General features: G+C 51.7%; 1 non-coding gene across 1 annotated transcript; it reads right to left on the bottom strand.

Annotated features, from left to right (window-relative positions):
- Window positions 1-18,367: 18,367 nt before the first annotated feature.
- On the bottom strand, window positions 18,368-18,439 carry TRNAE-UUC (transfer RNA glutamic acid (anticodon UUC)). The gene has a single exon. It is a non-coding gene; the product is annotated as a tRNA-Glu (tRNA).
- Between the last annotated feature and the right edge of the window lie 1,776 nt (window positions 18,440-20,215).

Below are 20,215 nucleotides of genomic sequence, written 5' to 3'. Positions count from 1 at the left end.
AAGTTGTATGAGAAGCCAACTGTGCCACTGGACCCTCTTCTGGAATTTAGGCTCCTGCTCTGGCGGGGTCAGCTGAGGACAACGTGGGAATCTGTCTCCTGGTTTTCCAGCTCTTACTCTCTCTACTTATCCTCCTTCTCAGGCCTCTTAACAATGCCATATAGCCAAGACAGGTGAGTCAAAAGTGCCCGGGGCCTATGGCAAACAGCAATTATCCTCCGAGTCATGTGCTCTGACACCTGCACACCCAGAGGTCTCATCCTGCAACACTCGAGCTGGCTTCTAACCACACCCCTTCCAACAGGACGGACTCACCTCTGCCAAGGTCACGGGATTTGCCAGAGGTCAGAAAATGCGTTCTCCAGCAGGCAGGAAGGCTCTGAGACCAAGCCACTCATACCCTGCCCTGGGTGGCATGGTGACCTTGCAGGAGTTTGCTTCAAAACAAAGATACATACGAACAGGTCTTTGATCCTGACTTTTGTTTTTAAGAAATCCCATTAAAACTTGAACTTGGCGTGCAGTGTTTCCTGGTTTTTGACTCAGCAGTGCCCAGAACACTTTTGAGCTATGTAACAACAACCCGAGTAACCGGCACTTCCTTAAGCACAGAGGTGCTAGCACTTTCCCAAGTGCCATCCTCCAGTGAGGAGAAGGGGATGACAGAGGATGAGATGGTTGGATGGCATCATCGACTCAATGGACATGAGTGTGAGCCAACGCTGGGAGATAGTGAAGGGCAGGGAAGCCTGCCATGCTGAGGTCCACGGGGCCACAAAGAGTCGGATGCAACTGAGCGACTGAAAAACTCTCTAGGCTGCTCAAGGGCAGCCCTGCCCCCGACCATGCTAAGCTGGGCTGCCTGCTCTGTCACCAACTGTGCCTTCTAGGAAAAGTGAAAGTGAAATTGACTCAGTCCTGTCCGACTCTTTGCGACCCCAAGGACTATACAGTCCATGGAATTCTCCAGGCAAGAATATTGGACTGGGTAGCTGTTCCCTTCTCCAGGGAATCTTCCTAACCCAGGGATCGAACCCAGGTCTCCTGCATTGCAGGTGGATTCTTTACTGTCTGAGCTGCCAAATGTCAAAACCCCAGCTCAGGAACAAGCTAGGAAAGAAGTCTGCTCTTAGAGACTGAGGACCTAGATTCTAGTCTCCCCTGGGCCAAGTAATTAGCTCTGTGACCTTGGCCAAATCATTTAGCTGCTCAGAACTTTAGTTCCTTTCACTGGACTTAATCATTCCTGCTGGGTTCAGCTCGTGGGGCAGGTGGGAGGAACAAACAGGAATAATATGTGGGAGAAGCTCTGTGAATGGGAAGAGCTTACACATGGCAGCTTTGTCATTAATAGCATGAACTCCCGCTGGCCTCCCTGGCTAAGAAGTGGGGTGCCCCTGAGATGTGAGAGTGAGCTGGGGGACTCTAGCCTTCTAAAACAGAATCCCCAGCGATCCCAGTCAGGGCATCCCAATGGATGGGCTTTTGTGTGCTGGATAGGGAAGCCGGAGTTCTGAGGTCAGATCTGAATTCCCATCACACCTCTGCCCCTTAGTAGTGACAACTGCAAAGCCCTTACTCTCATATAAACTCCATAGTAGAGTCACCTGTAGTAGAGGGCAGGTGTACATGGTAGATTGGGCTTGTAGAGGCTCTCAATGCAGGCTACACACTGGAGCCACCTGTGGGACTTTTAATAAATTCTGCTGCCCGGGACCCAACCCAGGCCAATGAACGCAGACCACCGGGGCGGGGGCGCAACTGCTGTTGTTTTTGCAGCTTCCCCAGGTGATTCCTGAGGGCAACCAGTAAGGAGGGTCTGTGGGCTGCAGGGTAGAATGTATCCACTGACACTGCTGGGTCTGAGGCCCCAGGCTGGCCCCTACTCAGCCGTGCCTCCCTCCCTTTCACCCAGTCCCTCTGAAGCTCAGCTCTGCTGGATAGTTGAGCAGGGCAAGAGGAAACCTGCAGCGGAGGCCACAGTTTTGCATCCCTCTCCTTCCCCGGCCCAGTCATCTGATGGCGGATGCACAGACCCTGTAGAAATAGGCTCCTGACCCGATCTGCTCTGCTGTTCTTTCTTCCCTCCCCATCTCAGCAACAGTGCAATCGCTCTCCCCTGTCCACCTGCCCCCACATCCTCTCTTCTCTCATTCATTGCACATTTCTTGAGGACTTGCTGCATGTCAGACACCGTGGGAAGCGTTAAGAGTTTCAGACCCAGATAAGGTACTGGGATCCCGGCCATGAGGCGGAGCCAGTGAGGGAGATGGGTGGAGAGAGACGGGGGGGAGTGCAGGGACCCAGGAGTCAAGCAGAGCTGGCTGCAGTCTGGATCCACAGAATGGCCCTGTTCACGTCACTTAGCCGCTCCATGAGCCTTAGCTATTTAATCTACAAAATGGGGCTACTCTTCCCCCCTCTTCCAGGTTTGTTGTGAAAGTCAAAATAAATGATGGACATGAAGAGCCTGCACACTGTAGGTGCTCAGTTATGACAAGAAAGGAGGCCGGTGTGGGATGCCCCGGGTGCCCGCAAAGCCCAGTGGGCTTCCTCCATGTCCTCATTTCATCTCATCTCACTGCCACTCCCTCTCCTTTGCCTTTTCTCCCCTTGAATCCTCTCTTCCCTTTCCTTGAACTACGTAGGACATGAACGCCGCCTCTCTTCTGCGAACACTTGCATAGTGCAATTGGCAAATCTTTATTGAGTAGCTATTATATCTCTGCTTTCTATTTTTAAAGCGCACGACTAGACTTTATTACCCTCAACTGTTTCGTGCACGTGCATGCCTGCTTGTGTGTGTGCATCCTTGCCCAGTGTGGCTGCCTGATCAGAGAGACAGGGTGGTTTTCGTTCCTGGGGCCAGAGCAGCTGCTGGGCAGCCTGAATTGGAGACGCTGAGCCTCTTGGCTGCTGGGGAGGGTAGGGGTGGAGGTGTCAGCCTCAGAAGGGAGGACAGAGGGGCTGGTCAGGGTGAAGGCCAGAGGCGTGGGGATTTGGAGCTCTGACTCAGCTCCCCTTGAGGCCTCCGCCTCCGTTCCTGGAGTGAGGCTATCACACAGGCCTGGCGCTGGCTCCCATCCAAGGGCCCACCAGCCCATTTTCCCTGATCACAAGGGTTTGCCCTTGGGGCTGAAGGCTGGGGCCTGCTTCCCAGTGACTTTCTGGATTATAGACTGTTGCTTGGGGTGCTGCCAAGTGAGCCTCACTCTACGTCACCCCCACAGCCACTGTCCCCTCCCAGCTGCCTGACTTTGCTCCCTCCTGGCCCCACTGATACCGCCCACACGGGCCGGCAAAGGCCTGCTTGCTCAGCACACACCCCTGCCCCCTGCTCCTGCCCCACGCCACCAGAGGCCCAGATTTCTGTGGAGGAGAAAAAGTAGCAGTGCTCATTCACCAGGAAACCATACAGAGAGCCTCACCTGCAGACTCCCAGGCCCCGGGATAAGTCTACTCTGGGAGGAAGCTGATACTTATATAGAGGTTCAAACCCAAGGGCTGGGCTGAGAATCATTACACATAAAAAGTCCCCCACAGCCTGCAGCTCACTCCTGAACTGCTGACTGGACACACAGATCTTTGCTCCTTTACTCATTAAACTGCTTGTTGTTGTTGTCTAGTCGCTAAGTTGCGTCCGACTCTTTTTCAACCCTGTGGACTGTAGCCCACCAGGCTCCTCTGTCCATGGGATTCTCCAGGCAAGAATACTGGAGTGGGTGGCCATTTTCTTCTCCAGGGAGTCTTCCCAACCCAAGGCTGGAAACCACGTCTTCTGCTTGGCAGGTGGATTTTTTACCACTGAGCCACCAGGGAAGCTGCTTTAAACTGCTAATCTTTCCATAAAATATAACTCCACCTTGTCTACTCCCTTGTTCAAGCTGGAGGACTGCAAAAACAAATATAGTAACCTCGGGAAATGACAGTGTGCCAGGCCTCGGGACCTAGGTTTATCTGTGGGAGACTCCCAGGCACATCTATCCCTAAATGATAAACTAGACATGCTTCCAGAAACTTCTCAGCCTCGGATAGGCAAAGAGATAGGGGTCCAGTTCACAGTTCTGTCTCGTTTATGAGTCACTTAACTTAGAGTTAAGTGGGCTCTAAGCCCTTCAACCACAGAAAGCTACCTTTTTAAGTAAGAAGATGGAGGAATTTTTTTTTTTATTGCTGTTAGTAGTTGAAATAGTGCTTTAAGACACATTTTGAAAATAATCATCTCAAGTAAAACCAAGGAGGTAAGAAGGAGTCTATCTCAGATTTTCAGGAGACAGATTTTTTTAGGACGGTTCTGCACTGAGATGTCACACTCACAGGACGGCATAATAAATACGCGGGTGGCTTTCTTGTGTCGGTGGGCCACCTAAATGCCCACGTGGAGGAAATCAAGCTCCCAGAAGTCCCGCCCCCATCCTAATTACTGTGTCTTCCATACCTGACTCCCTGTGCCCTGCCTGAAGCTTCTTGGTGACCTTGGCCCTGTAATATTTTCCTTCCTCACCTTCATGCCCACTGTCATTACTTATCTCCCAAATGCTTTTCTGGTTAGCCTGGATGTCCCCCCACGGAGGCAGCAAGCTTCAGGAGGTCTGGAGCTAGTCGTCTTGCTCACTGCTGTGCCTCTAGTGCTGAGCTCAGAGGTTGGTAAACAGCTAGCTGCTGCACGAGTGAGTTGAATGGCTTTAGCTCTGCATCCCAGTTCTGGTTTTCTGTGGATGTTCTGCTTCCACAGCCACCCTGATTCCAGGTGCTTTTGCTTTGTTTCCTGATCAGAGAAAGGGTAGAACTTGGGAGAAGCCCATCTCAAAGGGCTAGTGTGAGGATTACAGGTGACCGTTTCTAGTGTATTAGTACTTAAAGGATGTTAGAAGATCATATATATTTACTGTATTTAGAAGTCAACCCACTGGGAGCTGTTGCCACTGCTCATTTCAATGGTAGGATCCAGGCTGGGCTGCTGTGATAAAACAACCTCCAGATACAATGGCTTAGACAAAATAGAAATGTATTTGCCTGCAGGTCAGCAATCAAGAACTCTTAGGCAGACTCTACCATTCTCCTTGCACATATTCCACCTCTGGCTCCAAAGCAGCTGTAGTTCTTGTGATCTCTCAGCTGATGGTAAGGAGGAAAGAGAGACAAGGAAATGCTCACCCAATCAAGAGGACAGAAATCATTTTTGCTTATATCCCATTGGCCAAAACTCGGTCACATGACTATACCTAGCTGCAAGGGAAGCTGGGAAATGTAGTCTTTAGCTGAACACTCATGTTCCCACCTAAAACTCTATTATTTTAAAAGAAAGGAAGAATAGATATCAGTGACTATCTAGGAAACTCTATCACAGCACGGTTATAAACCTGGTGAGGTCAGAAATTCCATGTGTCTTCTGCAGCTGCTCATGATATCCTGGGAAGTGTGATGCTGAACCCCACCTGGCCTCACACACACTTGTTTCCACCATTCAATCAACAAACCTAATTTATGCTCCAGTGAAACCTGAAATTGCAAGAAGGGGAAGAGAAAAGTCAGTTTTCGAATAATCACTGCATGAACAGCAGTGGACTGTGGAAAAGTTGACAACCTTTATTGGGAAGCCCAGGGCTTCTCAAAGTGTGGTCTGTGGAAGCATACTATTCTGCGACATGTTTGTCACCAGTTTGCAAATGAGAGAAGTACAGAGATTGAGACTTTGGAAACTTTTGTAGCTATTTGACAGGATAACTTCGTATTGGTTGAATATAATATTAAAAAGTTGGAGCTTGTATATTTTTTAAAATTTAACTTTCCTATTAATTTATTTTTATTGTATTTTACACAAATACTGGTCCACTGCAGATGGCTTGAAAAGCACTGGTTTAAGCCCCAGGAACTCTGTTAAACTTTCACACGTTTCTTCATTTAGCTCTGAGGGAGGTGTTGCTAACTCCATTTTGCAGATGAGAAAATGGAGGTCTAGTGTCTAGTCCCACAGCTAGAGATGGCAGAACTGGTCTGTGCAGTCCTGTTGGCTAAAGACCAGGAGCCCCCTCAAAGCTCTTGAGGACTGAAGGACTGGCTTTCAGGCCCCTGGGAACCCAAGCTGTCCAGGCAGGGCCAGCCAGATCCAGCACTCTCTGGAGCACGTCCTGGGAACACAGAGGCAGTGCTAGGCGTGAAACAGGCTCACATGTGACATTATCCTAAAGGGCTGCCCATCTGCACACACAGGGCCCCTTGGAGAACAGACTGTGGCCAAGGGTACTGCCAGCAGGAGCTGGCATGAGGGGAGGGAAAGGGACAATGAACTATAGTCCCCACCTTGCCTCTGGCCTTAGATTCCTGAACAGCAAGCACAGTTCAAGACCACCGAAGGGGCTAATGAGAAACAGGTGCTTCAACGAGAAGCAGTGGCCTCATTACTCCTTTTCTGGCACGTGCAATGATTTTGCTTTGGGGGATCTCACTCCATCTCCTCCCTCCCTGGGTTTGGTTTCCCAGCTGCGTGACTTGTTTAGGGAGGAGCAGACGACCCAGTTCAAGCCAGGGAGATGCAGGGAGGGTGGAGCTGAGGCTTCCTTTCTGTGTTTCATGCTGGGAGGGTGTCAGGCTGGAGCCCATGTGGCCAGCTTGCCAACCCAAGAGAGGAGTTGTTTGAGAATGTGAGGAACCCCAAGGAAGGGGACCCTAGGCCTTGACGATATCATTTGAGGCCCTAGATCCAGGGTGAGAAGTGAGTGGAAGATTGAAATGAGATAGCCAATAGTTTTCCTTGTGCTTTGATGGAGTTGGGTTTTCTGTAATTTATAACCAAAAGCCTTCAGGCTGACATCAGCCTCCCATATGTCCTTCCTCTCACTCCTGGCCTCACTAAGGCTATACATCAGGCCTTGATAAGAAAAGGGTCGTGTGGGAGTCTATAGGCTGGTGGGATTTGGGGATCTGAGTTCTCTCCCCATCCTCACTCCACTCCCAGGATCCCTCCAAATGCATTCCAGAAAGCTTTCGTGCTGGAGGCTTGCAGCCCAGCTATTCACCCATGGAAGGATACCAGTCAGACTTATGCAGAGCCCCTTTCAAACCCACCCCACCTAATCTTCACCATGTGCCCCAGAAGACAGATATTATAACCCCTGTACTACAGATGAGAAGACTGAGGCCAAGGGAATCCAAGATTGTGGCCCAAGCTCACGGAGCAGGACTCCTCATGTTTCTCCTCCCACATCCCTGCAGTCTCTGTGACTTCCTGATGTTCCAGCAGCTCATGCTAAGCGTGGGGCCCCCCTCCCTCCTCTGTCAATTCATTCCTCGTAGAAGCTAATCTCAGCCAGGCAGCGCCCTGCTGAAATCCACTGCCCTCAAACTAGAGCCCAGCCTCTCCGTCCTAGCCGCACAGAGCCACTCTTAGTCTCCCAGGTGTGGAGCGAACACGCAGTCTCTTCCATCTGCTCTGCTCCCCTTTCTCTGGAGCCCCCCAGCCTGGATGCTCAAGCGCACCTATGTGCTCCCTTCCCCAGGTGAGGCCCCTTCCACAGCTGGGCTCTTGAACTCCAGGCTCTTGTGTATACCTGCCCCCGGGTCATCTCCATTTGGAGGCCCTAGAAGACATCTTAACCCCAAGTCCCAAATGGGTTCATGGCTTCCCTCCTGCTCAAACCTGCTCGCCTCCTGAATCCCTGACACTGACCCCACCCCTCTGCATCCATCCACTCAGCAGCCCCAGGCAGAAACCTAGGAGTCACTTTCTCTCTTCTCTCTCTCTTAACCCTGTATCTTCTCAACTGCCTGGTCCCACCCACAATTCCTAGTCTGTACACTTATTGCCATCCCCTTGGCGCCAGTCATCAGCAGCACCTGAATTCCTGTAACAGCCCCCCGCCCTAGCTGGGTCCCAGTCTTATCCTTCCTGTCCATTCTACAGACGTCTGTTGGTTCTGAAAGATGGCTTCAATAAGTTTCTTCCTTTGCATTATAAAACCCTTCAGTGGTCCCTCACTGTCCTGGCTCCTACTTACCTGTCCACCTTCATTTCTCCTTGCTGGTCTTCAAAGTAATGCTAGGCTCCCTCTAACATAATCTTCTTGTGTTGTTCTGTGCTTTGCCCCAAGGCATTTCCCATGTTTGCCTGGCCAAGCTCTAGGGCTTGGCTCGCTTGCTGCCTCCTTCAGGAAGTCTTCCCTGAGCACGCGGAGGTGGGCAGGTCTCCTCACACACACCCCACTGTGTTCCCTGCCCTGCAACTGTGGGGAGTGGATCACTATCTGTTTCCTTGTCCACCTCTTCTTAGTTTAAAATGGGGAGCTCCTTAAGGGCTGGATTATTCACTGGTGGTGTGTTCAGCTTCTAGCTCAGAGAAGATGCTCCCCGCACATGCTTTATTGAATGAATGAATGATCCTGATGCTGGGGTTCCCAAACTGCAGGGCCACCTGAGGGTGCTGTGGGTGGGGGGAAGTTTAGGGGTCTCCGCCCGGATTCCTTCATTGCTCTTATTTGTGGCTCTGGGCTGACTCACCTTAGGGCGGATTGTGCTACGGGACACCAGGGCCCCACTTAGGGAGAGTCCTTGGCCCAGGAGGGTTGGGGGCAGACCCGGGCAGTGGTGGGGGGAGAGCAGGTGGAGGGGTCAGCAGGTTCAGAGCAGGCTTGAGTGGACCGGGTAGAGGGAAACTGGAGATAAAGGGGGAAGCCCAGCTCAGACACACCCAGAGATGTCACTGCTCCAACGCAAGTGCAAGGCAGAGCCTCAGGTGCTGGGAAAAAGCCCTGGGGAGTGGGCGCCAGGCCGCAGCGGGCCCCTCTGTGCTCCTTGACCGGGTCCCCAGGCCGGCTGGAGCAGGCCCTGCCCTGGAGGTAAGAGCTCAGTGTCAGGAATGAGGGTTGCACGCCTGGGAGCCAGGCTGCCTGATCCTGTGGGTCAGCTTCCTCCCTGCCCCCCAGCCTTCGCCCGCTTCTCAGGACCGTGGCTGCCGCACCATGACCTGATCAGCTTTGCTCAGAGGTCTGAGACAGAAATTAGGGCGACCGCTTAGTGGACGCTGTGTGCCAAGCACTCTCCTTGGTGTCTGAGTGTTTGTAACAGAGTCCACGTGATCTCAGTCATCGAGCCAACACAGATGCTGCCAGGACTGTGACTGTCTTTTGTAGGTGCTCGTCCAAGGCCACCTGTCTGGGGCAGGCTGGGTCTGTCTGACCCCGCAAGGCATGCTCTTCTTCCAGCCCAGGGTCGCTCCTCTAGCTCTGTCCTTCCCCAGAGACCAGGGCCTCTACAAAATCTGGAGCCAGTCTGTTCCCTCCTCAGGGAAATCCACAGTCCACCCACCTGCCCCCCTTACCCCACCCTGTGGCTCTTTGCCAAGACAGAGCTTCAGTCCAGCCTACCCTATGCAGGGCAAGGATGGATAGATGCGCCATTCTATAGCTTGACGGGGCTACCACGTGCCATCGCTACCATCCCAGGACACAGAGCAGTCTCCCCAAAGATTTCAGCTTTGCCTTCTTTGTGAAGGCCACACATGCTCCCAAAACAGCAGGAATTTCTGAACTGAGGCCTGCACCTCCTTTTTTTCCTATGAAAGACAGACCGCTTATGTATGCTTAATTCTAGTCCTTGTTATTAAGAAGAGGTTTGAATCCTTATGAGTTTGAGGGCTGTGCGATCCCAGGCAGGTGACTCAACCTCTCTGATCCTCAGTTTGCAGAGCTGTTAAAACTGGTAACATACAGCTCAAGGGGCCCATTATGAGGGTTAAAAGCGGCTGCATGGAAAGCTCCGAACAGTCCTGGCGGTCAATAGGTGCTTCATCTGTGGCGGCCCTCACAGTTCTGACTGTTGGCTACAGTGCCTCTGCCTACCTCTTGATAGTTGCATGCTCCTGGCACGGGCACTAGTTCTCTTCTTGGCTTGCCTCTCCTTTCTCTTTTTAAGGGCATTCGTGCGGCAGCCAGCTGCAGCTCCCGCTCAGACCCTCTCGGAGTCCTGAGATCCTGCCAGCAATCATGGCCCCAACCAACCTGGCTTCTCTGCTGACATTCCTGTGAACCATAGTCAGGGATCTGCCCCAAGGTCCGTCGGGGTGTGTCCGCGCCAGGAGGGAGGGGTGGGAGGGGGAGGGGAACAGCAGCTGCTCCTTTGTTCGCCAGCCACCCGGGCGGGTGAGCCAGGGCACAACCTGTCCAGGCCAACAGCAGGAAACAGGTGGACTCTGCGGAGGCCCAGACAGGGTGGTGGGACGTGAGGAGGCCCACGTCTGGGCTGAGGGGAGGTGCGCGGCGAAATGAAAAGAGCTCCCTTCTGAGTTCCCCAGCTGTGACTGTGGCGTCTCAGGCCCTCAGCTGGGTTTCAGGTTGCTGTGGGGCAAGGCAATGAGCTGACTCATGTAAGTGTGTATCAAAAATTGTTTAGTCACTGTCTGCCTCTCTGTTAGGGTACAGGATAAGTTGCTGTAACAAAAAAACACCACCCCCCCACCCCTGAAGACAACAGAATACAGGAGGCAGGATTGTAATACTTCCTCCCAGGACAGTGTGGGGGCTCCCGCCGACAGGCTGGCTTTGCCTCATGCATTTATTCAGGAATGCAGTTTTCTTCCATCTTGTGGTTCTACCATCTCCAAAGACAGATGTTCTAAACCTGGGATCTGCAAATGGCTGGTCAGAACTCAGGGGCTCTCTGAGCATGCGTGGGCAAAAATTACATCCTGATTTATACCAAGATCCATTGAATACTTGAAAGCTAGCACTTCTTCCCCTTCTGACAGGAAGCCTAACAGGAGTATTGGCAGGTACAGTATCTGCAACAACTAAATGAGACAGGAAAATATCTGTGATTTCTGTTGTGAAAGTGTTTATGCTCATGACTATTACTTTGAAAACTCGGTAACTATCAGATCCATTGTTAGATTGTCCTTTAATGTGTTAATAAGAAGTGTGTACCTCCTCTTAGAGTGTAACTTTTTACTATTTTTGTAATATTTCATTGCAGTGGTTTTTCTTGGCAATCTTCTGGTTTTATTGCATGAATTTAAGAACACTATTCAGTGACGGGTCCACAGGCTTCACTAGATAGCCAGAGGGGCCCAAGACATAGGCAGAGCCAAGCAGCCGCGGCTCACGTGTTGCTCCCCATGCTGGTGGAAGCTGAATCGACGTTCTGGCAGGGGGAAAGGGTACAGGTGCAGGCAAACAAATTCCTTCCAGGTCAGTGGTGTGGAACTTGCACACTTCACTTCTGTCACCTGCCACTGGCAGAACTCGGTCACGTAGCTGCCCCTGGCTGCCGGGCGGCTGAGACACAGGGTGTTCCCTGGGCACAGACGGACCCAGCCAGACTCTATAGTTATGGAAGGAAAGGGTCGATTTGGGGGGCCAAATAGCAGTCTGCTACCATCTCCGATGACTCTTCTTCCCTCCTGGAAGAACCCAGCACCTTTCAACTGTCCCTCTTTCTTGCTTCACAGCACCACCTCTTAGCAGCCCTCATCTGCTTCTTCCTGCATCCTCGACTCCCCTATCTTCTCTCATTTTGTATAAGGGTCTAGGACCTCATCCTTCTTTCCCAACATTATGGGTGCTCCTAGCTGAGGCTAACACTCCCTTGTGCCCCAGATCCCAACCCCTCTCATGGACTCAAGCTCACCGCTCCCCCGATTCTATCGTTTCTCTCCTGTGCCACTGATTTCCCCTCCCTCTATTGAATCATCCCCACCAACAAGGAAACATTTTCCCATCATCAGAAACCTTGTCTTGACCCCAGTTCCCTCACCAGCTTTGCCTCTTTCTTGTCCCCACCCAGCTCGCCCCCAAACTCCTCAGGACGGTGGTCCGAGCTTGCTGTCCACAGTTCCTCTCCTCTCTTCTGCTGCCCTCTTGGACCAGCGCATCAGTTTCCCAACCCCATCACTCCATGGAAGCTTCTACTGGCAAAGATCTTCATGTCAGTAACCCAGTCATCACTTCTTTCATCTACCTAACCCACCGGGAGCTTCAGACCCAAGGATCACTCCTTCCTCCTGGAGACACCACCTTCTCCAGGGTCCTCTCGAGCCTCCCTAGTTGTTCCTACTCAGCTCCATCTCCCCCACCTAAACACAGGCAAGCCCCCTGAGGTCAGATCTTGGCCATCCTCTCTGTCTGCAGTCCCTTAGTGGGACCATTTAGTCTTACGGCCTTGACACCCAACCACTGTGAATGACTCCCTATTTTTCATCTCCAGCCTGGACCTCTCCCCTGACTCCAGTCTCCTGTATCTAACTGCCTACTCGACTTCAAGAAACATCTCAAGCTTAACATGCCCAACCCCCCACTCCTAACTCAGCCCTCAAAGCTTCTCCTCCCTTGGCTTTCCCATCTTGCTAGGTAGCTAGACCGGAGACCTTGGAGTCATTTCTACTCTAGTCTTTCCCTTACATCCTCCTTCTCATTGTCTTTGTCTTCAAAGTCACAAGGCCATTTTTCTTTTATAAATATTACAAAATCAGATAGTCATATATATATGAGGGTCTCCTAAAATTGTATAAGTGTAAGACCACTCAAAAGCTGAATCTGCCCCTGCATGAGATAAAATGTGGAGTGTTCCACAAAGATTCTGGTATAAAGCCATCAGTTAATAATGACTAACATGAAAAAAAGAGCCTCATGGGGGACGTGTCATTTGAGCTGGGTCTTTATGGAGAGCTGGAGGTTCACTAGATTCCAAACAGGATACTAAGAATATAAGCATCTCCCAGATTTTCCAGGTCTGTCTCCAAGGGCCTCATCAGAGACTTCAGGGAGTGCTCCTGATGGAATAATAAGAGCAGCCATTTTGCATGCACCCTTGATGTCCTGCTGTGATATAACAGATCTGTTTGGTCTTTGTCCCTGGTTCTCGGCACAGAATTCCTAAAACCCTCGTGGTTTCCCGAGTGAGAGGGGTGATAGGAGTCTCTCACACAGAGCTCCTAAATCCCCTGGAGTTGCCAGGGGGATGAGAGCCTTTTGGGGAATCCCCTGGAGGTCCAGTGGCTAGGATACCACACTTTCACTGCTGAGGGCACTAATTCAGTCCCCCATGGTGGGCTCCTGGATGGGGGCTGGTTACCAGAGAGATCAACCATGAATAAAAGCTTGGAACTTTCAGTCCACTGCCCATCCTCTGGGTATAGGGCAGAGGCTAGAGATTAATCGATCCTGTCTATGTAATGAAGGGGCTGGAGATTAATTGATCCTGTCTAGCTTCCCAGGTGGTGCTAGTGGTCAAAGAACTCGCTTGCCAATGCAGGAGACATAAAAGATTCGGATTCAATCCCTGGGTGGGGAAGATCCTCTAGAGGAGGGCATGGTAACCCACTCCAGTATTCTTGCCTGGAGAATCCTATGGACAGAGGAGCCTGGAGGGCTCCAGTCCATGGGATTACAAAGAGTCAGACACAACCAAAGTGACAGCACAGCACCCAGCGTGTGATGAAGGCTCCATAAAACTCCCTGACCATGGAGAGCTTCCGGGTTGGTGAACACACCCTTTCCCCCTTCCCTCACCCTGGGCTCTGCTCATACCTCTTCATCTGACCGTTCATCTGTATCCTTTGACACATTAAAAAAAAACAAAACAAAACCGGGAAATATCCATAAGAGTTTCCCTGAGTTCTATGAGCCAGGATAGCAAATTATCAAACCCGAGGAGGGGATGGAGGAGCTCCCACTTTAAAGGCAGTTGGTCAGAAGTACAGGCGACAGCTTGCGACTTGAGACTGGCATCTCAAGTAGGGGGCGGTCTTGCGGGACTGAGGCCACAACCTGTGGGGTCTGTACCAACGCCGGGCAGTTAGTCTCAGAACAGAACTGTAGGAAACCTGGTCGGTGTCCGGACGTTAGAGAATTGCCAGACAGTTGGAAAATGCCCGCATGTTTGGTGTCAGAAGTATTCTGTGACAGAAGAAACAAAAGCTTTCCCTGTATTAATTTATTAGTCTTCACCATAAAACACGCGGCAGATTCTCAGAGGTAAGGAGAGATCCGAGTATCTGCTCAGGTTCTCACAGCTGTAAGGGCACGGCTGAGACTCCAGCTCCCCTTCCAAATACAGCCCCCAGCCCTGGATCTGCCTCTGTGTGTGGCTCTCCGAAGTTTCATTTGCCCACACGGACCCCGGTTTTCCTCTGGGCACCCAGGATGAACTGTTCCGGGGGGGGGGCTCCCACTTCCCCCGGGGCCCTAATTCATTCTCATCTCGCCTGAGGAGGGTGGTTGGGGCTCCCCCACCCGCGTCCCCAGCAGCCCGCCCTCCTGGCTGCTGGCAGACGTTGGTCACCGCCCCCAGTCACAGCGCAGCGCCTGCCACAGCCCGGCTCGCAGAGGGTGGGGGCGAGGCAATTACTCGGAAAACCGCAGGCAAAACTCCCACAGAGCCACAGGGAGCTTTTTTTTTTTTTTTTTAAAGAAAGCTCTGATGTGACAGTGTGGTGGCAGGAATCTTATCTAGGCTCATCTTCCAGCTCCCATCACAACCCACCCCTGAGAACCTGCTGCCCGGCAGCTGAGAGCACGGTTTGCACCATGTGAAAATGAGAGTGAAATCCTCGGGGGCAGCCCGCTGAAGTATGTACAAAATGAAAGAAACCCTCCCCAAGGCCTGCAGAGTCTCTCCCTTCTCCTCTTCGATCTGCAAAACAGCGGATTTCACTGCTGCCAGAGAAAAATACTGGGGTCAGCGTCCCGGGCCCTGGGCCCTTCCAAATGGATCATCATTCGAGTTAGTCACAGTTGCCTTGTACACACTCCTGTATTTCCACAGGTACTGTCTAGAGTATGGCATTTGGGGACAAACATGGTTTCCTTTGTGTCTTAGACCCTCACCCCACAGGGACTCAGCTGATCAGAGTAGAGGACAATAAGAAACCAGATGGGGAGAACCAGAACTCCCTTGCATGTAGATGCATCCTGCAACTTACAAGTGCCATTGTCCTACCAAACCATTTGTATAGACACGGCCATTTGTATAGGGGGTGAGAAAGATGCATGACTTCTCAAGGTCACCGGGCTGATAAGTGGCAGAGCTAAGGCTGAAACGTAGGGAGTCTGGCTCTAGATCCAGCTCCCTTCATGGAACCAGGCGTGGGGGTGGGGGATGGGCAGGGAGGGACAAAGCCCTGATCCCATCAGCCCCCAGGGCAGGCCCAAAGGAGGGAAGCAGAGCCTGTGAGGTGGCATACTTGACAATTAGTAGGTTTGATATGGTAATTTACTGTGGATTGGGGTTATTGCCTAGTACATTTTTAGCCTGGAGCTGTGAGTTACGTGTGCTGCAACAGGCCTCTTATGAGAAGACTGGAGACCTAGAGGGTGATGTCCACATTCCACCAAGAACCCCATCCAGCAGGGATCCCAAATCCAGGGTTTCCAGGCTGCATCAGGCCAGGACTCGTGTTATGTTTGGCCCCAGAGTATCCTTTAAAATGTCAATGTGGGGCTAACATTTAAAATGAGAAGGGTTCACAAAATAATTAGTGTTTCTGGCATCTTTTTAAAAGGTGAAGATTAGGTGATACTAACCTTACTGTTCCAGGACCCCAGCAGTGCTTCTGCACCTAAAGAGGAGTGTGGTCTTCAGGGCACCAGGCCCATGCAAAGCAGCCGCCTGTCTGCACCCTGTAGGCACTGGGGATTCTGACTCTTGCTACAGAACTGAAGCTCTTAACTTTTTGAAGGTCATGGATATAATTCAGGGGATCCAAGGACTTATATGGGTAAAAATGACACCTTGATTTTCACTAACTCCTACCAAACACTGAGCATTTCCTTCCATTAGGACCATAGGCAGAGACCACGGTAGCAATGGGATCTGTGACTTTGTCACTAGAAGAAATCACGGACAATTTCATATCACATTAGACTTTCATAGATAGCTCTGAACGTCATTTATACTCATCACTACTCTAAAATCAGAGGGTGGCAGAGGATGAGGTGGTTAGATAGCATCACCAACTCAATGGACATGAGTTTGAGCAAACTCCAGGAGACAGAGAAGGGCAGGGACGCCTGGCATGCTGCAGTCCATGGGGTCACAGAGAGTCAGACATGACTTAGCAACTGAACAACAGCTCTAAAATCGTGACCGATTGCCAGATGTTTTTCTTTAGTGCATTTGATAAAGAAGCATGTATGGTATGATATTAAAGGTTTGGTTTTAAATATATATATATATAATTTTCAATATAATTGGTTTCATTGGTATTTTACACACTTACTCTGAGAAAAGATCCATAGGCTTCATCAGCTTGCCCAAGGGGTCCAAAGCACAAACTTGGACTCACATCTTCAAAAGATGGTTGTCAGGTCTCTTGGGGTTGGGAAGGCAGTTTTCTAGAACCTTCTGGAGAAGTGGTGTCAGAGGGGGCCTAAGCTCCTCCATTCAGTCCCTCCTGGGTGGTTTCACACTGGACTCCCCATCCAAGGCAGGAGGCCCTCTGAGGTCCTCCCAGAGCCCAGGGAGACCTTGGCCTGCATGTAGCAGGCTGTGCAGAGGTCCTGCACTCAGTGGCCCCAGCCCCAGGTCTCCAGGGTCCCCTCCAAAGCAATCCCAGGGTGAACTTGGCGGGAGAAAGCTCAGCTCCCAGGCCCTAGCAGAGACACCAGGGCGAGGCCGCGTGGAGCCACAAGCCACGTGGGCGCTGACTCATCCCCGGACGGTCCCAGACCAGCGGTGTGCCCCCACAGCGTGCCCTTCCACTAGCTTCCCCACGCTTCCTCCCAGGCTCTGCCCAGGTGCCTGCAAACCCACGTGCGGGCTCCCCTGGTCTGCAGCGCCGCTCCTAGCAACCGCCCCCCACTCTCCCTGCCAGATCCGGAAATGTGTGGTCTCGGCTGGTTTCCTCCTGAATCCTTGAAGCGCCCACTCAGCCTCTGCCTGATGCTTCGGCTCCCATGCAGTTTGCTGAAGTCACCCTGCTGAAGGGCGTCAGAGCTGGAGGACAGGTGGCCCCGGGCCTCCCACTCCCGCCCCGCAGCGCCGCCTGATGCTTCTACAGCCGCCTCTTCCAGAACCAGTGGACACGCTCGTTCCCGTGGTTTCCATGACACTGCACTTTGCCACGTCTCCTCCGGATTTCTGACAGCTTGTTTCCTTGCTGGCCGGCGTGGTCTCCTCCCAGCTTCTCGTCGTGGGCGTGTCCAGGGCGCTGCCCTCGGCTCTTACCCCAACGGGTGCCCACCGCCTCCTCTGGAGGGCTCTCCTCCCGGTGGCCTGGTGCCACCTCCCACTACCGTGGACCCTGGGGCCTTGGCTACCCACGGTCCCCAATCCCACACGGCCAGCATTCACAGAACTTCTTGTCCTACCTCCTATGAATCAAGTCCTAAATCACAGAAGGTCAGACTGGAGTGGGGTGGAGCATGGGGGCTGGAGGAGGGCGGAGGGGTTCGAGTTTGGGTTGGCCAGGCAACCAGTACCTGGGGGATGTTGCTGAGAAGACTTAGCGCACCCCCTGAGCCTGGGCTACTGTAGGTCTGTGAGAGGCAAGCTAGTGCAAGGCTAAGGATATAGGACTCTGGGAATCCACTGCCCAAGTTCAGATCCTGCCTCTGCTACTTGCTGCTGTGACCTCAGGCAAGTTCATCTATTTGTTCATTAATTTATTTAACAAACGTCAATTGAGCCCCTACTGTGTGCCAAATTCTGCTGAAAATACAAACAGAAACACAAAAGGACTCCCCACACTTGATGTTTGGGCTTCCCTGGTAGCTCAGCTGGTAAAGAATCCACCTGTAATGCAGGAGACCCCAGTTCAATTCCAGGGTCGGGAAGAGCCCCTGGAGAAGGGATAGGCTACCCACTCAAGTATTCTTGGCCTTCCCTGGTGGCTCAGATGGTAAAGAATCTGCCTGCTATGCGGGAGACCTGGGTTCTGTCTCTGGGTTGGGAAGATCCCCTGGAGGAGGGCATGGTAACCCCCTCCAGTACTCTTGCCTGGAGAATCCCCATGGACAGAGGAGCCTGGCGGGCTGCAGCCCATGGGGCCACAAAGAGTCAGACACGACTGAGTGACTAAGCACAACACAGCACTCTTAATGTTTAGTTAGACTTAAATACTATCCAAACAAATGCTAAATTATGACTGTGACAAGCAAAGTGAGGGAGAGATCCAGCCTGCTCTGAGAACCCAGCTGAGGATGGTCTTATCAGAAGGGTCAGAGGCAGCTTCCTTGAGGACATGACCTTCAAGCTCAGATCTGAGGGATGAGTGGAGTTACAAGATGTGGCTGGCTGAATAATGGCCCCAAAGATGTTCACGTTCTAATCCCTAGAATCTGTGAATATGTTCCCTTACATCGCAAGAGAGATGTGACTCATTTAAGAGCTTTTTTTTTTTTTCTTTTTTGGCCACACTGTGCAGCTTGCAGGATCTTAGTTCCCTGACCAGGGATCGAACCTGGGCTGTGGCAGTGAAAGCCCCAAGTCCTAGCCACTGGACCACCAGGGAATTCCCTCTAGTTAAGGATCTTAAGATGGGAGATTCTCCTGGATTATCGGTGTGGGCCCAATGTAATCACAGGTGTCCTTATAAGGAGGAGGCAGAGGCTCAGAGAAGATATGACAATAAAAGCAGAGGTCAGAGTGATGGCGTTGCTGGAAGGGGGCCATGAGCCATGGAAACCTCTGGAAACTGGAAAAGGAAAGGAAATGGATTCTACCCTAGAGCCTCTAGAAGGAAGGAAGCTTTGCCTACCCATCTTGGACTTCTAACCCCAGAACTGTAAGCTGATAAATCTGTGTTATTTTAAGCCGCTAGTGTGTGGAAGTCTGTTACAGCTAGGGAACTAACACCATAGGAAAAGAATGGAAAAGTGTGTGCCAAGGCTGGGGATGAGAAATGGATTCCTGTGATCTAAAGAAGGAAGGTGTGTATGTGTGGGAGTGGATGGGGCTGGGGGCGGTGGTCAAGGGTGGGAGCTAGGAGGCTGGACAGCTAGGCAGGGGCCAGACCATGATCAACAAGCAGCTCCTGTTTGGCTAACATTTTAAACCCCTCTAAGCCTCAGATTCCTCACTGGTAAAACGAGGACTTCGTAGGTTTGTTGAGAGAATTGTACGTGTAGCTCTTACTTAGTAAGTGCGCTTTTAATGATGAGCATGTTATGATCCCACGGTTTCCCGGCTGGGCTCCTGGAGCCCTGGGAAATCTGTGAGATTCGTTTGGGGCCACTGAGGATCCAGAGGGAAAGAGGGGGCAGTTCTGTCCTCAAGCTGAACTTACATTTGTTTGCTCATTGGACTTGGCCTCTGGTTAAGATCGTGTTTGAATAAGAGGTTCCTCAGCTAAGACACAATTTGAGAGCTGCTACTCTAACCTGACTCTGCTTCTTCTGGTGAGGAAACCGTGGCCTGGGGTTGCCCATGTCTCGTACTGCCTCCAAGCCAGCCGGAGAACCCAGCCTCCAACCACTAATGCCTTCATTCTCTGTGGTCCAGGGTTCTGGGCCTTAGGGTCAGACTGGCAGCTTTGTAATTTGGATTCCATTTCCCTTCCTAGCCCTGCTTCCTGTGATCTGCGTTCTAGGTTTACTCACATCTTCTTTGTTTCTTGACACTGTCCCTCACAGGACACTAAGGTCCATGGGGGCTGGAACCTCATGTTTTGTTAACCGCAGGATCTCTAGGGCCTGACACTGTGTCTGGCATGTGATAGTCACAGGAAACACTTGGAAAATGCTCACTCTCAGGCACTGTCCAATGTTGTCTACACATATTCCTGGTTCATGCATGCAGGTGTGCTAAGTCACTTCAATCGTTTCTGACTCTTTGCGACCCTGTGGACTGCAGCCGGCCAGGCTCCTCTGTCCATGGGGATTCTCCAGGCAAGAATACTATAGAGGGTTGCCATGCCCTCCTCCAGAGGATCTTCCTGACCCAGGGATTGAACCTTGGTCTCTTATGTCTCCTGCATTGGCATGTGGGTTCTTTACCACTAGTGCCACCTGGGAAGCCACTTCCTGGTTCATTTGTTGTTGTTGTTCAATAGTTGTTGTTCAATAGTGTCTGACTCTTTGCAACCCCATGGACTGCAGCATGCCAGGCATCCCTGTCCTTCACTGTCTCCTGGAGTCTGTTCAAACTCATGTCCGTTGAGTTGGTGATGCCATCCAACCATTTCATCCTCTGTCGTCCCCTTCTCCTCCCGCCTTCAATCTTTCCCAGCATCAGGGTCTTTTCAAATGAGTCAGCTCTTCACATCAGGTGGCCAAAGTATTGGAGCTTC

The sequence above is a fragment of the Giraffa tippelskirchi genome, chromosome 6 (genome assembly GCF_054371585.1).
Source record: "Giraffa tippelskirchi isolate mGirTip1 chromosome 6, T2T-mGirTip1v1.2.pri, whole genome shotgun sequence".
Taxonomy (NCBI): Eukaryota; Metazoa; Chordata; class Mammalia; order Artiodactyla; family Giraffidae; genus Giraffa; species Giraffa tippelskirchi.
The sequence above is the reverse complement of the archived record's forward strand: the minus strand, read 5'-3'. Positions and strand labels throughout refer to the sequence as shown.